Below are 18,345 nucleotides of genomic sequence, written 5' to 3'. Positions count from 1 at the left end.
ATTCTGGGAATGTAACAGATTTAATCATTTCTAAAAAAAACATTTTTTCTATCAGTCATGATTTCGGAATGTTATCAATCTGTGAGATTATAAAAAAGTGCAGTGATTCTGGGAATGTAACAGATTTGATAATTTTTTACCATTTCCTATCAGTCATGATTTCTGAATGTTACCTCTGAGATCATAAAACAATGCAGTGATTATGGGAATGTAAGATATTTAATTATTTAAAAAAAAACACCAAAACATTTACTATCAGTCACATTTTCCTGGTCAGTCTTTCTCCCTTTCCCCAGAGAGGAAGGAACATGATAATCCCTTCTTTTAGGTAGATTTTGCAGTTGTATAAGCTGGTTGCTTGCTTTCTGTACTCTGAGGTGGCCAGCAGGGCAGTAGTAGAAGGATTTTTCCATGTTCTTGGCATGAACCCCATGGATCTGTACATTGGGGACACATCTCTATAGTAAGAAAATGCCTTCAAGCTATCCCAGAAGACAAGGGCTTTACACAAAGTTATGTTGCTGGAGATCTTCTGTCTGCTTATGGCACAGTTTAAAATAATCTGTAGGGAAGAAATCCCAAGCCGTGATTTCTGAAGTATTTTCCTAAAATAAGAAAAAAAACACCCTCAGACAGTGTTGGTATAGGAGCAAGCTTTGAGGATTTCCACCTCCTGATGGCATAAGGGTGTATTTTCCATCCTGTGCCTCCCCAGCTCATGTTCATTTGTGTCCCACAAAGCCTCCCAGCACAGACAGGGACTGACTGCATCAAAGGCCTTTGTGTGAAAATATGGACAATACTATAAACTAACCTTGTGTTAACCTACCCGAGAACAGAGGACAAGAATTCTGAATGCCAAAATATAGAGAGATGTGTGAAAGGGAAAACTTATACAAAAGTAGGCAGACTGAATAAAACTATTTATCTTTAAGCCACACAAGTCATGGTAATTAAATTAGGTCAGGCTAGCTATAAAGCTACAAAAAGCAGGCTGTAACTAATTTAGAAAGAGGCAGAGAAGACCTGAAAAGAAAACAGACTGACAGCCCCCTATTATTTTTTATCTAATCAAGACAACAAAACTTAAGAAAGAGGAAAAGAAAAAAAAGGAAAAAGAAAAAAACTCATGTTGATTTATCAAGATTTTTCTCTCAAACCATTGGGACAGACAAAAGCATGTAGTCACAGCTTTGATGTGGGAAGGGTTTCATATTGTTATTAGTGCTAACCATGGGTTACATGCATACAGATTCTACCCTGAGAAAATCAGAATAATTGAATACCTTAAAGTTCACAAACTGGTGGACTAGCACAATCAAATCTTTATCATTACACTACCATTTCACTGAATCTTCCTGAGCATCTGTATCATCTGCTTTGTGAAGAGAAATCCTAAACATCTGTGAAAAGAGAACAATTAGACTTTTATTTAAAACCATTTCTTCATAAATCCCACCTGCCAGTATGTGTTAAACAACCCCTTTTGAAACTGGTTTCAAATACTTGCTTTGAATTTTAATGTGTCAGGTTGTATTGGTACTTTCCACACCCTTGTCTTGGAAGTTAAGGGTTTAAAATAATATCTCAGTTGATTTCTATAATAGTTTTTATTCTCCAAGTGATTAGAAAAATTAGCATTCTAAGGCTGTCTGAAGGAGTGTGTGAACAAAAAGGGGGAAGGGCACAGACAAAAAGCTGGGTTTGTGTTGGTGTTTAATAGCAAACAACCCTTTCCCACCCTGCTTCTCTTTTATGCCTGCTCTAGTTTTAAGTGACTTGTAAAGGTTTTGCAGCAGCAGATGACGCTCAGCCACTACATTCATCTGAAAGAAGATATGAACTTTGCCCCACGAAGGAAATATTGGAGGTTTCAACACAATTAAGGGGTTGCAAATTCTCTGTGAAAATGGAAATTCCCTCCCATTTCTACCAATAGGTCCCAGAGGGTGAAGTTTTGACCCCGGTGAAGTCAATGGAACCTTCACTCTCTTTCATTAGGACAAGAGCCATCCCTCATCACATCTTGCACTTGGGACAATGAAATGTGGTTAGGAAAGGAGAAACTGTTTCCTTGGGGAATGGCCATTAGGTACCACCTTCTCCAGACAATGAGGGAGAGACTTGGAGAGATGATCAGAAAACATGCACAAAAATGCAGAGAGTCAGAAAGGGGGAGCAGGCAGGAGAACAGCAACATTCAGCATTTCCCCTGTCCTGTAGGAAAATGTAGTATAGAGAACATCAGCAGAGCTGGGTTGTCCTTTTGTCAGAGCTGAACTGGCACCAGGAAGCACGTTTGTTTCTGTCTGAGAGAAGGAGCTCTCACCCTTACACTTGACAAGGGGCTTTGAGTGTTCTTCAAGTTGAAGTCAGAATTTAACAAAAAAGTTGCAAAACTAATGAGCAGAACCTCAGAGCATTGGCCCAGACACAAGCTCCCTCACTTGAGATCTTACCTAAGTAATCTTTTTGTGTGCTTAGTGTTCGAGATATTCAGAGCTGGACTGGATTCACGCAGAGATGGGCTGAGGTACTGTTGCCAGGTACAGAATCCCGGTAAAAAATCACTACCTGAAGCATAATACAGAACCAGAGTTTTAAAGACAAACCACACAACCAAGTCTGAACTCCCAGGACTTCAGTATAGCAATTTACTGCTCTATGCACTGTTCACATGTAGCCAATATGAACCAAGGGATTGAATTAAACTCGCTGAGTTTTGACAGATTTGCTTTTACTTCATTTTTATTGCTCATAGGTAAAAGGAGACCTGCCAGCCTACTATAGATACTGGATCTATAGGATTTGGACCATAACATCTTATGTTTTATTGTGTTTCTTTAAAAAGACCTCTCCTATTTAACTAGAAGCTGTAGTTTCTGGGGTTTTTTCCTATTTTATGCTTAAGATAAATTGGAGGTGGCACAGATCAGCGGAAGAGCAACAGCCTTTAGAAGCACTCTCCAAAATTAAGAGTTTGTGAAATACTTTCCAAACATCTGCATGAGCAGTGCTACATCAACCTTCCAGCCTCCTGGCTGAAAGGAGGGTCCTTTAATCTAAACCATGTTCCTTGGGATTTCTTAATGGACTTAATTCTTCATTTTCTTTTTATATTTTGCCAGTGAGAAACTGCCCAGTGGTCATTACCTCTGAGTCCTTTCCACTAACCGTGTCTCTTACTCCTGGCACGATGCTGTACGTTTGCATTGCATGGGGATCTCCTCAAACAAAGGAAAATTATGAAACTGTCGGATCAGATTTCATGTATTACTCTTGGCACTGCACTCACTAGACCTGGTACACAGTGAATTTTGAAAGCCTCTGATCTTTTATAACCATTTCCAGTCTTACACATACATTTAAAAGTTCTTCCTCTGCAGTCACTAGGACTATGACTGTTAAAGCTGAGGTAATTTGGATATTTTCTTTCTGTAAAGATATATAGAGTGATCCATTACACCCATAAATCATTTCCAATCTTTCATTATTCTTTCCGCTATGCTTCTTATTGTTTTTTTAATACTGAATTTATTTCTTTCACTTTTTTTTTTTCCTGCTAGGGATATATAATGCTTTAGAACTTTAAATCAAGGTGCTTGGATGTGCCTATGGGAATGACCACTGACAAGGGGTTCAGAGTGGTGAGGCTCCTACTAGGTCTTATGATACCATAAAATACAGACATCAAGGACACAAAATCTCTTCTCTGTGTCCATCTGAAAGCCTAATGCACCTCAGTTATTAACCATTCTGTGTGATCCCTCTGCACTGTTGTGTTCCTCCTCAGTTCAGGGAAATCAACCACACTGAAGATACCCTGACCTTTTGAGGCTTGACTAGAAGAGAAGATCCCTTGGCACAAGATCCTGAAAGTGTATTTGTACAGTGCTTCTCTTGGCCAATTCAAAGGGCCACAGAGGATTCCCAGGGCTGAAAGCATGAGCCATGACAGCTACAGCCTAAATTAAAAGAAAGGGCTGCACTTACCAGAGAACACAAGCAGACAGCAATTCCATGTTTTTTGTGGGACTGTGACTCAGCAGTTGCTTCAGAGATCAATCACACACGACTTCTTCAGGAAAGAAGTTTTCTGGCACAGCTGGCAGAGGTGGCAGGTTCTTCCCATGTCTTTTTGCCCTGCAAACAGAACAAAAGCATGCTGTCTGTAATGCCTGCCTTGTAAACAACTTGCATCCACTTCTGAATCCCCTCCTGCCTTTCCTTCACTCATATGAACACTTTCAAGGGGGAGCTACATTGTAAATCTCTCAAAAACTTCTGATTGCACTTTTTATCTGTACAAATTATGGACAAGTCAGAGTAAAATACCTGTGTACCTCTGTTACAAATACGGTACTTTTTGATTGTGGCTGCCAACCATTTCCTAGCAGCCTTTTCATCCTGACTAGGAGATTAGTGACTTTCTCTGAAGGATTATTTTTATGCTTTCTGTTTTTCCATTCCTTTCCATTTCTTTTGGCCGTCTACCTGGCTGTGTAGCCTATTCCTCAGGTTCCCTCTGCTTTTGTTAGCTCAGGTGCAAGGCTTTCCTTGTCTACATACCAAGTGCTGGTCTCCTACCTCAGTGTCTCTTTTGACTGATCCTGTTATCAGTTCCATTGCCTGATATTTTGCAACACCATTGTACTTCAGGGAGAGTAAGTCAGTGTTAAGCCTTGAAAGCTAAAGAGCTTCTTCAGCCCAACAATATTCCTAGAGTATGGTTGGGTTGAGTTGGGATGTTGTATATTGGAAATAAATAATTCCCAAGACACCAGGGAATAAATCCCTGTGGGTTCTTCTCTTGGGAAGAGACTCCAATAGTCTCTTTCTTGTTTTAGAGAAATTCCAAATTTAGCTCAGCTGTTTTTTCTGCACTGGAAGTATGTGTCATTTCTCTGAGAGAAGGACATTAAAACATTTTTCCTTAATGAGGTTTGTGGATAATATTGCCTACACTGGTCTTAACAACAAGGATAAAGAGGACATTGAAAGAAAGATAAAACTAGCTAATGAATTGCAGAGTTTCTCTAGGCAAAGAAAGAAAAACAAAAATCTGACTGATATGGCCATCCAACACTCTCTCAAAAGAAACAGTTCTTCAGCCAGACCATTCCCTTCCCTCACAACAAAGCCAAACAAAGAGAACTCATGCATTAACTTCTTTGATTCTCAAAGAAGAAAGCCTATAATTTAACTAAGAAATGTTTTATATCTAGAAAATATGATACACTGTGCTTTTGGAAGTGAAAAAATCAGAGCACCAAAGAAAGGGCAGTGCACAGAAATATGTCAAGTTTATCAGTGAGTGTAATGTGGAGGAAAGTAGTCATTAATTAAAGTAAAGGAAGTGTTTTAGGGGAGGATTCAGGTGTTTAACAGAACCCTGAGCTTTGCTCTAAGTGGTGTGGGCAGAAAATTGTGAGGTTTGCTCAGAGTGGTTCACCTTGTGACCAAGCACATTAGGGAAGCTGCTCCACAGCCCCAAGTTCAGGATGGAGATTATTACACCACTTAACCTTATCCTCAGGTCAGGCCCTCCCCGATCCATTAACTGTCATTTGGTTTCCTCCCGCTCTCGAAGGCCCTTGAGATGATCTGAAAATAAAAGGGCCTGTTTTGCTTCAAATCCTTTAGCGTGGCTGGAGCTTTGCTCTCACAACCTTCAGCAAAGCAGGGCAGCACAAGAGCAGGGCAGCATCACTGTGGGGTGGCAAAAGCAGCCCTGGGATCTGAGACATCACTTCCTATTTTCAGGACTTCTGTTGTGTTATTAGATGGCAAAGGCAGTAATTCCAACTCCCAGAGATAAAAAAGATGCTCACAAAATAATACATGAACTGAATTCTATTTTGTTTTTTTAAAATTTTTTTGAAAGTTTAGGAAAAAAAGAGGGGAAATAGGTACTCACTCAAAGGAAAAATGAACAAGGCACAGGAGGACATGTGGTCAGCACACATTGCACTTGAGCTGTTCTCAGCTGGAGGACAGGCCTCTGCAGGCTGGCACAGGTTCCAGTCTCCTGATGGTGTCTTACTCTACTCTGAGATCCTCATATGGAATTTTCTTAAGTGAATAGTGAAAGGAAAAAAAGCTTTTGTATAAGTAAAATATTAGTTTACTTTGCTATGATGGTTTAAGACTAGAGATCTCTAATATGGTTCTTAAGCCATAACTCTTGGGACCACCTCATTCCTTATGCCTCTTCCTCAGAGTGGGAATGTTGCAGCAGAGCACAGTTCAGCTCTACATGCTCCATTAAAGGAGCTTATATAGCATCCTCTAGGCCTAGAGGTCCTGTGGGTATCTTTGGCAGACACAAAAGTACTTTGGAAAACTGTGGGAATGCTGATGACCTGACAATGATTTATATTACAGCATTAGAAAACATACCTACCTGTATGGTATGGCAGAACATGTCAGGATGGATAAAACAAAGATTTGCCAGTAACTGGGCTGTGCAGCTTTCCAAACCACTAACCTGCTGGTTAGCCCAGGCCTCTGTTTCCTCCAAACCCTCATAAAAATTTATTACAGATGGGCACTAAGACCCTACAGGAAAATCCTTCCCTGTCCTAACAGCATCTCAGCCTTGTGATAGTCTCACAGGAACTTTTTTCCCCCCTACCCCAGCAGAAGATGGCAAAAAAAAAAAAAATATATGGGCCTATGTAGGATAGCCAAGGACTGAAGTACCAGAAAGCTGGGCACGAACGAGAGAGACTTAAATCACACTTGAATTGCAGGCACAGCTTCAGCTGCTGTGCAAAGAGCCCTGACACTGTTCTCAGCACAGGCATTATTGTGCTCCGGGGGCTGCTGGCAACTAACTGCCCGATACATCAGAACAAGACAGTTCTGTGTAATTTGGCTTCTCCTCTGCTGTGTGTTCATCAGCACATCAGGAGCAGCACAACTGAAAGCAGAGCTGGGCCTCAGGGTGGTTTGGAGCTGACTGAGGGCTGCAGTAATGGGCAGTGCAGTGGCACTCTGGGCACCAGGACTTGGCATGTGCCAGTCCTTTTGTAGCACCTGCTGAGCAGAAAGGCTCTGCTTCCAGGAATAAACCACAGTGCTGCTGATTGCTGAGCAGCACACAAACAGCCCAGGCCCCGGGAGGAAAACGAGCCGTGAATGATCTGATGACACAAAGGCAGGAGTTGAGAGAGGTGCAGTCCCAAAGCCCTGTGTCCCTTCGACCCGACACAAGTACTTGCCCTACTTTTACACTTAGAGATGACCAATCTAAACCTTCTGACCTCAAAAGCCCTACTGCACAGATTCATGATGGGCACCTGAGTAGTTTATTTGCAGAACTATCTTGCCTTGCCAGATGTATGTCATAATCTATCAGCACAGAGGTAGGAGTTAAAGATTGACAGGGTAATTTAGTCTGGGTTAACATGGAGAAGAGGGCTTTCTAAATGTGAAAAAAAATGTGACAAGCATGTACAAGTATTTTGAGAACTGACTGGCATTCCATAGTGAATGGCATGAGAATAAATTACAGTAAACCAAAATCTTATTAAAAGATACTGAAAAGTATAAAATCCCCTAATTTAACAACAAGCAATAGGACAAGCACAAGAGTTAACCAAGTATCCGTTCAGTTATACATGACCTGAATCAAGACTGAATGTGTAGAGATGTGTTAGTATGACTTTAATATTATAATTATTTTCATTCATTAAGAGATTACAGATTGAGAGAGAGAATCTCAACTCACAAGAGAATGCTTTTTGCTGTTATTAAGGTACAAATCTAAATAAGTTTTACAAGGACTGCGAAGGGTGCTCTGTGCCTTCCTGGTGACAGGAGGGTAAATCTCGAGATAACCACTTCAGACTGGCTGCATATTTTTGTATTTTCCCCCTTCACAGTTGTTAAAACTTTATAGAGCCTCAAAACATATCCAGATGGACAGTAACTGTGACTGCCACTTATGAAACCAGTATAATCTAGCACAATACACAAAGTAGGGTAAGCGTGGAAGGAAAACAAGTTCTGAATAGAGGACCTCCTTGGAATATTGGATCAGCCATCAGACACACCAATTCTGTTTAGACAGGCCTGTTATACACACCCAAATGTTCTGCAAAACAAAGCACACCCCCATCCTTTCACCACTGCAGCTCCCAAACACTTCTGCCCAAGGGTGGTCTTCACCCTGCCCAAGGCAGTGTTTGTGCCTACGTCTTTATTCCCAAACTGAAGCAGTGGTTTCCATAGCGTTTTGGCAAAGCTCAGACACATAACCCATGTTCATCCTCTCAGAGGAATATTCTGTCCTGGCAGTTCTGTTTGGGTCTGACTCTTTCCAATACACAATAGAAGAATATGAAACAAACAGCTCACTTACCAAGGCCCTGCCGTCCTGGCTCCAGTGGATATTCCCCTGCACACCTCCTTCGTCCTGCCTGTGCCACACCAGGATTACCACAGCACCACAGCAGAGAACCTGGGCAACAGAAAACTGTTGTTATTTGAGGTTACTGCCATTATTCCCGTTTGGGTAACATCTGCTAAACACAGCAATAGAAGGTGACTCTTTGCATTTTAGTGCTGGGCACAGAATCTGTATTTTTTTGCATACAGTATGCATGCAACACAACAGGGTGATTAGGTAATAAAGCCATAATATAAAAAACCAAACCAAAACAAACAACAAACCTTGGCAAATTCATAGCAATTATATCTATGGCTTCATTCCTCACTCAGATTGGTGTGGGTGCTTAATTCCACTGAAGTTAATTCCAACACCAATTTCTACTTACGCATATGTTGGCAGAGACAGATCTCAGTGCAGCAGGCATTCTCAATTACTTCCTTATTTGTCACATTTCACAAATTCCCAACTTATAAGTTAACAATTAAAAAAGCTGTAAGGGAAATTGCAATTTTAATTCACAATATTTCATCCCCTTTTCCAGCTCCCTCCCTTTCCTTCCAATTCATAGTACTCAAATTATCTGTTCAAACCTAAGTTCAGTTACACACCTGTTGCTCCTGGCGAGAGTGTGTTTGGAAAATATATTGTGCAAAAGGATATATACTCTTACCACATGGTAGTAGTGGTGTGTTTTAGCTTGCTGGTTTGCAGCAAAGATTGTTTGCCATATGTCTCAACAGACCCTGCTTCTCTTTTCCAAGCAATTGGCTCAGGGAGCTATGATTATTTAATTTGGTTTTTGGTCTTTTCACGCCACGATTAGAGACTGGCATGTGAATTATTTAATTAAGCTGTGAATATACTGAGTTAAACAAATGCTGTATCATTCAGCTATTTACGCCTAACAAACTCAATTAAAAGTAAAAAAAGTTAGTTAAAAGCTAAATCATCTTTAGGCTTTTGACCAGATGTAATGTAACCATACGACACACCATCCTGTTGAATAAGGAAGCTGTTTGTTCAGGCTTATATCAAAGAAAAAAAGAAAAAGAAAAAAAAAAAAAGTTGTGATATTTTTGTTTGGTTTTCCTCATGTCCCAAACGAAGCTCATGCCTTTGGCATTTCAGCTGAGCCCTGTTCTGTACCGAGGTGACTGAGTCACTCCAACAGTTGGTCACATGTAAATGTGCTGCACAAGACCCAGATCATGAACAAAAGCACTCCGGGGCTTCAGTGAGCACAGCACAGGAGCAGAATATTAACCACCAATCCTGCCTAGGTAAAAACGCCTTTTGCTTGGTCATGGCACATAACAGGGTTTCATGCCTCCCTTTTTGGCATGTCTGGTGCCACAGACTCCCCAGGAACCTCACTTCATTCAGATGTCTGCCTCTTAATAAGCTGATCTTCAGAGCAGCTATTTACTCCTTCATTGCTGGGTTTCTCCCTCAGCACATGATTTTCTCTCATGATGGTCCATGACACAGAAAACTCAAGGCATCAGGCAACTCCAGCCACGGGCAATGGCAAGAACACTCATGCAGCCGACGTGGGATCTCCTCATTTCGCTGTAGAAATTATTTAAAAATTAAATAATCCCTTCAGGTGGCTCAAGCACTAATTAGGGATTCTAGGGTACATTAGAAAAAACACTGTATCATTAATCAATACTGTTTTAAACATCAGCGTGTACAAAAAAATGATAAAAGTGATCTAAACATCCTATCTCCTTTTCATGCCTTGGATGTATCTACTTCTTGCTTTTTAATTTTTCAGGAGAGACCACCATGTATTGGCTAATTGTTAAAATACATTTCCTTCACCCATTCCTTCTGCCCAAACACTTGCAGTTGTGGAAATGTTCAAAACACTCCCTCAGTGAATCATGGCTGTATGAAGAAGACAGGGAAAGGAGAGAAAGAAGAGACTTCGTGACTTGGCTCCTCTCTGTAGTTTATGACTTAATTTTTCAAGTCTTGATTTAAGTTTGACTGTTTTCTTATCCAGAAATGCCCCACTGAAGATCAGGTACCTCCTAAATTTACTGCGCTGCCAAAATAACCAAAAGTTGGCTTTGTTAGATAGCCATCAACAATTAAGAAATCAATTTTAAAATATTTGTTTTTCCTTCATGTTTTTTGCACTAAATTTGCTTCTTGAAGGAAAAAGTAACAGAGCTGAAGAACAGCTGGAAGTATTGAGCTGGCCAAGTATGGTCTGTGTAAGGAGCAGACCCTGCTATTTGTAGCACCGTTAAAAGGTAACAAGAAAAGCTTTGCTTGACACAGAATAGAGGCATAGACTGGTGAAAACAACAGATTTGGATATGCAAGTACTATTCCCTAGCAAGATTCCAAATTAGTACAATGTGAATCCAAAGTCTTAATTGATGTCAGTTTTCCAGATGAAGGAGAAGGGTTTAGGATTAATGAAAAGATGGGTTACTTTTGTCTCCACCATCAGACTACAATAAAAAATTAGAAGGACAGGGAGGACAGATTTTCCTGAACCACAGCTACTCCAAAACCTTCTTATCCTCTGTCTTCCCAGCCTTTTTGTTTCCTTTCAGGCCCATTTGGACAAGCATCACTCAGTTTCCTTAGTCTCTTTTAGTGATGTTCTGTGGGTTTCCAGTTTATTTCTGCATAACCTGAAAAATTTGTATTTGCATCAGAGGCTGACCAAAATGTTCTTTAATTATTTCCCAGGAGCTTTGCTTCTTTCTCTGAGGGGGCACCACTGCATTGCTACACTGAAGGGCTTGTCAACACTCCCATTAGAGATGTCTAATCTTGGAGGATACTATTACCCAGACGACTTAATTGCACAGAGCTACAATTTGTTTTACAAGATTTCAGGACAGATGCCAGTTATTTAGCATGCTTACACTGAAATAACTTGGCTTTTTTTTTTATTTCTTCTTTTTTGGGAGGGGGAAGAAAATCACAGCACAGTCAAAAGTTGCCGGATTGCTTCTTGTCAAGGCAGCCCTTTGCTCCATTCCCATCTCTACGTTACCTTTCTCAGTTACTAGTTTTTAGACTCAAGTGCTGTCACTCCTAAAGCCTTGCAGGGGAACTTAGTGCCCAGCTGATTTCTTGGTATTGTCTTTTTTTCTCTCACTTTTAATCCTCCTGTGACTTTGAGGAAAGTATCTTCATACTTGTGAGGCCTTTGGAAGTTTTCAGAGCATTTAGATCATGTTCAGATAAAACTCTGAGTATTTATGTATGAAAATTCTTTGAGTTATTTGAAAATTGTCAATAGTATCTTCTGCATTTGTTCAGTACAGAGGGATTTTAAAAATTCATATCAGAGCAGCTGCGGGTGAGAGAAAGTTCATTCCTTATCGGTCATCCAAAATTGCTGAGCCGCTTTTATGAAAGCAGTGAAACGAATGCAGAAACTAAACCCAGGGACTGCCTGATAACGCTCTAAGCCAAAAGCAAACCAGAAAAAAAGAGCAGGCATTGCTACTCCAGCTTACCTCATCTGGACCTTAAACCGAAGGGAACAGGACCCATCTGAAGCCTGTGGGCAAGGCAGGCAGACACGGCGCTGGAGAGAAAAGGTCAAACATGAAGCTCTTTCTTCTAAATTGAAATTTCAGGGAATTGTCATCAAGTCCCCATCCACACAGAACAAGCGAAGATGTGATGATGAGGGGCCTGAGGATAATCCTCAGACAAACACCGGTCTCCATCAGCCTGGCGGCACTCCCGAGTCTCCCGCCTGCCCTGGGGCTGCTCGGCCTCGCTGCTCCAGAGAGCTGGAGCAGAGGGTCACCCCACAGTGAACGCAGGCAGCTGGTTTTGTATTCAAGCAGTTCAGGGTTTCTTGTCAGCTGCCTCAGGGATATTTCAGTCAGATGAACTCTTACCTACAGGACCATAAAAGAGAAGAGTTAACAAGGGGCTATGAGGTGTTACAGCAAAGGCGATGAGGTGCCTTTATGGGACCTCTGCAAAGGGCTTGACACGCTGAGTACAACAGGCAGAATTCCCCTTCCACCAGTGTTTTTAGGAAGGTGGAAAACCCAAGCTTTTCCCAGCCCTGGTTTGTCTGCTCACGTGTGCACAGGAAATCTTGAGGCACTATCTGAGGCACGTTAAGTGCTCTGCACTCAGCCAAGGTTTCCCAATCCCTGGCTGAAAGCACATGGAAAACCAGTGCTGGCAAACCTGAGGCTGTCAGGGATTTTGGCCATTACACTCAGTCATGTTTATTCTATTAAAGGTAGGATGAGATGGGCAGACACGATTCTGCCTGTATTTCACTTCTTAAAATTGGTCAGAACATTTTTCTGTATTAAAGATCCATACATTCCATAGGTCATCTCAAAGTCATAAAAGAAGACTGTGCTGGCTGAAACATTGGCTGTCACCATAAAAATGGTTCAGATGGTGCAAGTAGAGAATGAGAGGTTTAACATGGGAACATGGGTCAGTTGGCAATAATAAATGGGATGTATTGGGCACTATCCCATATTTCCCAGACTGCCGTCACAGAGCTGTATTCACAGAGTCACTTTCACTAGAATAATTTTAAATTACACATTAAATATTTTAAAATTCTAAATAAGTTGTGGTTTTCTTACTATAAAAAGCTCATTAGACTTTTAAAGGGATAGTTGCAGTAACAGTACAAGGTGGAAAATATGGCTAAAACTCTATTACAGCTTTTTTCCTGTTTGTTATAGCACTGTAGTTAAAAGTAAACTTATATAGTGAGCAGGAATTTCACCTCTTTGGAATTAAGGTCCTAACTCTCTTGGATAAGCAAGAAGGATAATACCTTTACACTGGTTCCCACAATTTGTTATATAACGAATATTTTTTATATATTTGTTTATAAAAACCCTTATCTAATTTATGATAGAAATGGATTTATATGTTTTGTCTGAAGGGGAAAAATACATTCAATACATAAAATATTCACTGAAAAATAGCAGGTAACTGTGAAAAACAGTAGCTAAAGTTCCACTGAGAGAGTGGCTTTGCTGTGTGCACAAATTAATGCCAGGTTTCCAAGAGAAAAGATCTGTGTTTCCCTATTTGCTTTGTAAAAATTCGTTATTATTCATTAACAAATCCTAATTGTAATACAAAAAAACTAAAAAAAAAAAAGAAGGTAAAATAAAAGGCAATACAAAATAGATTGAGATGGAAACATTAAAAAAGAAGATTAACAATCTGTAAGTGACTCAGCAGCTTGGCCTGGCAGTGCAGGTGTTGAGGGTGCCAGCTTAAGTTAAAAACTGTCCTTACAGGCAGAGTTTCTCTGCACTGGACCCCCAGGCGGTACCTGGGTGGTGGTGTGTTTGCAGGAGGAGTGTTACACCGGTGTGGTTGTGCTCTCTTGGTTGGGACTGGAGTCTCCATCCTGGAAAAGTGTTGTATTTTATCCTCCAAGTGATCATAAACACATCCACGAGCACAACAGACCAGGCATTTGTATTGTGGTGTTTGAAGCTGTGTAAAAGATATTGCAACAGTTAATTTTCTGCTTTAGTAAGGCTTTTCCTCAGCATCAGTTGCTACTAAATAAGTCCCTAACATTTTTCAAGGGCATAACTTGCAACAAGACAGCAATAACAATTACATATTGTTTTCAAATAAGATGCCATTTTCCTTTCTGGCAGGCAGCGATGGGGTTTTAATGGGCAACATTTGTTTCATGAAACTCACAGATGCTTCCCTGACAATTGCAAAGGAAGAAAAGAGAAGAAAACAAACTCAGAGAAAAGGCAGAAAATACAAAGAGCAGATGAAAGATTCAGCTTCCATCCCAGCAATTCCTCTTGTGTCCCAGGCTGATGCACATTTCGGTTGGATCAGACACCCCTGGTGAACCTGTGCTGCACAGCTCTGCTGAGATCTTAGGCCTCCCCCGGTGTAGCCCCCCCAGCCACTCTGAGTCATGATGGGAAATACTGGGAGTTACCAGGCAAGTGGGGCTAGTCAAGGAGAAGCAAAAATCAGAGGGGATAAACTTTCCAAGAGGACAAGCTTTCCAAAAATATAGATAAAAAATAGAAGACAAATATAAATGGCACTGACCTCATTCTGGTAGAGGAAGTAGCAGTAATCTTAACCCAAAGAATGGAAAAGCCAACATCTGGGAGGAGCCAGGACAGTAGCTATGGCCACTGCTTTTCCATGTCTATGTTTTGAGCCCTCCAGCATATCTGGTGAGTGGCAAGAGGCACTTTTTTCTGAACAGACCCAAACCATGAGACTTTTTGAAAAGAGCCTGTCAGCACTGCCTCGTGGCCGGTGCCAGGGAGCCAGAGACAGGCGACTGAGTGCCTCAGTCTGAGTGGCTGGACAAAATCCAGGGGCTCCGTGTATTCTGCGCTGCAAAGGAAAATTGGTATTGTCACCACATATCTTTGAAGCAATCCTGCTTACCTACAAGGGTCCTGTTCCCCAGGCCCAGGGCACTCACACACAGCACATGGATTTGTTGGCACAGCTCTAGGTCAGGTTCAGGACTCAGCCCACCAACCTTCTTCCTCCTCAACTTCTCTTTCCTCTAGAAAAGGGATTCCCCAGACAGCTACAGATCAGGAGATGCTTCCTTGTTATCTGCCAGAAACTGAACAAACTCCATGGGAAAAAAAAGCAAAGTAATTCTACTTAGTTCTAATTCTGTAGCAAGTCCAGTTGTATTTTTCTCTCCTTCCAGCAAATGAGAGAAATGCTTTTGGTTTGTGTCTTCTTTTCTACCCATACGTACTAGAGCTGAATGCTACAGATAATTGTAAACCAAGAGGAGACTTCTTAAGCAGAAATATCCAGTAATAACCACGTTCTAACTCATGTAGGTCTGAAGAATTTTTAAGGCATCATGTGCTGAGGGTGGGACAGCCAGAGTCACTGGTGTGCTCTGATGGGTTCCTGTTCAGTTAGCCTGTACGATTCCCATTAGTTTAAATGGAGGCAGGATTTAAAGCTATGCAGGTCGTACCTACCTGAGAAATACACACAGACTTTAATACAGGACAAGTGTAGGTTCAGTGGATGTACAATGTACAATCCCAATACCCACAATTCCTGCACTGCCACAGCCAGGCCATGCTGCCTCCCCAGACATCGCCTTCCCAAGGCTTTGGCAGATATCATTTTATTTCTTCACACTGTGAGGCTCCATTGCTCACTTGAGATCACTCCACAGTTCAGTAGATTTACTATAGATTTTTACCCCTAGAGTTCATCCTAAACTCTACTTTCTTTAATTTAATCCCATTCTCTACAAATCTCTTTTTTTTTCCTCCATGGGTAGTAAGGCATTCCTTTTTTATTCTAAATAAAGCCCAACTACTAGCAACTAGAAATCAGCCTTATTCCTTAGCTGGAGAGACATAATCTTGAGCAGGTATAGGTAATTATGGATTGTACTTAGGGGTCCTCTAAAACTTTCTGCTCCATTTCCTGTCCCTGCAGGGATGGTAATTGCTGTTACACATGACAGTGTCACAGCAGTGAGCAGGGCAGCACTGACAGCTCCAAGGACAGCTCCAGGCTGGGAGAGGGGAGGGAACTGCATCCCAGCCCTGCAGAACACCAGAGACCAAAACACACCCATGAGGGAGGGACCACGGTTGGATGGGCTTCTCCCCCGGCTATTGTACCCCACTGCAGAAACAGGGAAATGGGACTACTGGAAATTAAGTCCATAAGGAGAGAAAGGAACGGGTCATATTCTGATTTCACATTGGCTTAATTCAGGAGCTGCTCTAATAACCCTATGGAATCGGGTGCCTCTGAGTGCCGGCTGAAGTAAAAAGGCAGCTCAGGCTGAGGCGATGTGTTCTGCCAGGGTTGCTTTAACTTCTTCAATTACTTTTGCTCAATATAAATATCAACCCCAACAGGCACTAACAGAAGGCTCCAGGAGCCTTTCCCAGCTGTTTTGGGCTTCAACCCCCAAAGCTACCTCTCAGAATTCAGTTTTAGCTTCAGGCACTCTAAATTTAATAGACTCATTTGAGCAAAGGGCTTATTGGAAATCCACATTGGAAAATAGCGAGTGTACGTGTGCTCGTGCCAAGCCATAAACACATTTATACAGTGCAGTAAATCAATGCTGCTGCCTCTCCTTGGAGAGGCCGGGCCAGTTAACGTACAGGACAGGAGGATGGAACCCGTTCAGCTTCCTGCAGGCAGGTAGCAAAGGCTGCAGCCATAGCACCCTGCTGGGCCTCCACATTTCAGCCCGTTGGTTTTTGGCTTCTCATTCACTGACTACTGAAAAAGAGCGCAGATTTGGAAAGGCACTGCCAGCGTGGCGTGGGTGCAGCACGAGGACTGGCAAATGGGAAGAGGCAGGAGAGGTGATGCCTGTGGGCATCTACTAATACAAGGTCTGCAGAAGTACTCGGACTCTGTAACACACTAACGTGCTGGACTCACTCTCAGAAATTCCTGTATAAGTAGAGGTCATACGATCTGACCAGTGACTTCTTCAAGATCGTATTGCTTAGTTACATGTTTAGTTACTTGTTATCAGTGCACTGCATTCAACTGCCTCAATTGCATTCAACTGGGCTCCCCCCCCACACTTTTAAGTGTTATCCAGAATATAAAACAAGGTTACAGAAAAAGGACAAGACGTTATGGAGAACTGGTTACCTTTTAGTGCATTAAGTTCCTGAGAATTACTTGTATTTTGTGTTCGTGTAAAACCTGTCATTGACGATTAAATGCAAAGTTACCATTGCCCGGGTAGGTGCTCAGATCCCAGAAGGCTCAGTGTAGCTGGCTGCTGGCAAAGCTGTCTTGCAAAACCTCTGTAAGATGCATTCAAAGAGCAACAAAAAAGTAATTTTTTAAATGAGAGAGAAGAGCAAGAACGAAAGCCCTGTGTGCGATTTAAAAGGGGAGAATTCAGCCTCTGAGAGAATTAAAAAGGGAGATATGAAACGTTATTTTGAGACATGACACACGGCCAGATGGACAGAGAGAGTGACACAAAGACAGGCAGACACACAGAGACAGACGGACAGAGAGACAGATGGACACACAGAGACACAAAGAGGTACATGGACAGAAGGATGGACAGACACACACAAAGACGGACGGACACACAGAGATGGACAGACAGATGAACAGACAGAAAGACAGGCAGACACACAAAGAGATGGACAGAGACACAGATGGACAGAGAGACGGACAGACACATAGACGGACAGAGACGGAAAGACAGATGGACTCAGACACATAGACGCACGGACACACAGACGGACACGTGGACAAACAGACACAAAGACAGAGAGACAGACACAGGTGCACAGACAGATGGACAGACACGCAGAAGGACAGACGGACAGAGACAGACAGATGGACAGACAGGCGGACACATGGACGGATGGAAGGACAGACATATGGACGGACAGATGGATGGACAGACACACAGACAGACAGACACACCGACGAACGGATACACAGATGGACGGACAGACACATGGACGGACACACCGATGGGCACACCGACAGACAGACACATGGACAGATGGACGGACAGACACGTAGATGGATGGACAGAGGGATGAACGGACACACGGACAGACGGATGGACAGACGGAGAGATGGATGGACGGATGGACACACGGACAAAAGGATAGACACGGATAGATAAACGGACTCACAGACGGACGGACACACGGACGGACAGACAAGGACATGTGGATGGACGGACACACGGACGAATAGACGCAAGGACAAACATATGGATGGACACACGGATAGACAGACGGACAGACAGACGAACAGACGGACACACGGACGGACAGAGAGACGGACGAATAGACGCAAGGACAGACAGACGGACACACGGACGGACAGAGAGACGGACGAATAGACGCAAGGACAGACAGACGGACACACGGACGGACAGAGAGACGGACGAATAGACGCAAGGACAGACAGACGGACACACGGACGGACAG

The 18,345-nt window shown here is 42.3% G+C and overlaps 2 long non-coding RNA genes across 5 annotated transcripts in view; one reads left to right on the top strand and one right to left on the bottom strand.

Annotated features, from left to right (window-relative positions):
• The window catches only part of LOC108641561, a 49,813-nt gene that overhangs the window by 14,856 nt on the left and 16,612 nt on the right, over window positions 1–18,345 (top strand). The window lies entirely within an intron of this gene.
• LOC108641560 lies at window positions 453–9,970 on the bottom strand. Its single transcript, XR_001922089.2, has 8 exons — window positions 9,770–9,970; window positions 8,781–8,885; window positions 8,366–8,464; window positions 5,918–6,072; window positions 3,994–4,143; window positions 2,460–2,574; window positions 1,287–1,403; window positions 453–605 (listed from the first exon to the last, which is right to left on the bottom strand). It is a non-coding gene; the product is annotated as an uncharacterized LOC108641560 (long non-coding RNA).

The sequence above is a fragment of the Manacus vitellinus genome, unplaced genomic scaffold, assembly GCF_001715985.3.
Source record: "Manacus vitellinus isolate BGI_N305 unplaced genomic scaffold, ASM171598v3 scaffold_69_pilon, whole genome shotgun sequence".
Classification (NCBI taxonomy): domain Eukaryota; kingdom Metazoa; phylum Chordata; class Aves; order Passeriformes; family Pipridae; genus Manacus; species Manacus vitellinus.
The sequence above is the reverse complement of the archived record's forward strand: the minus strand, read 5'-3'. Positions and strand labels throughout refer to the sequence as shown.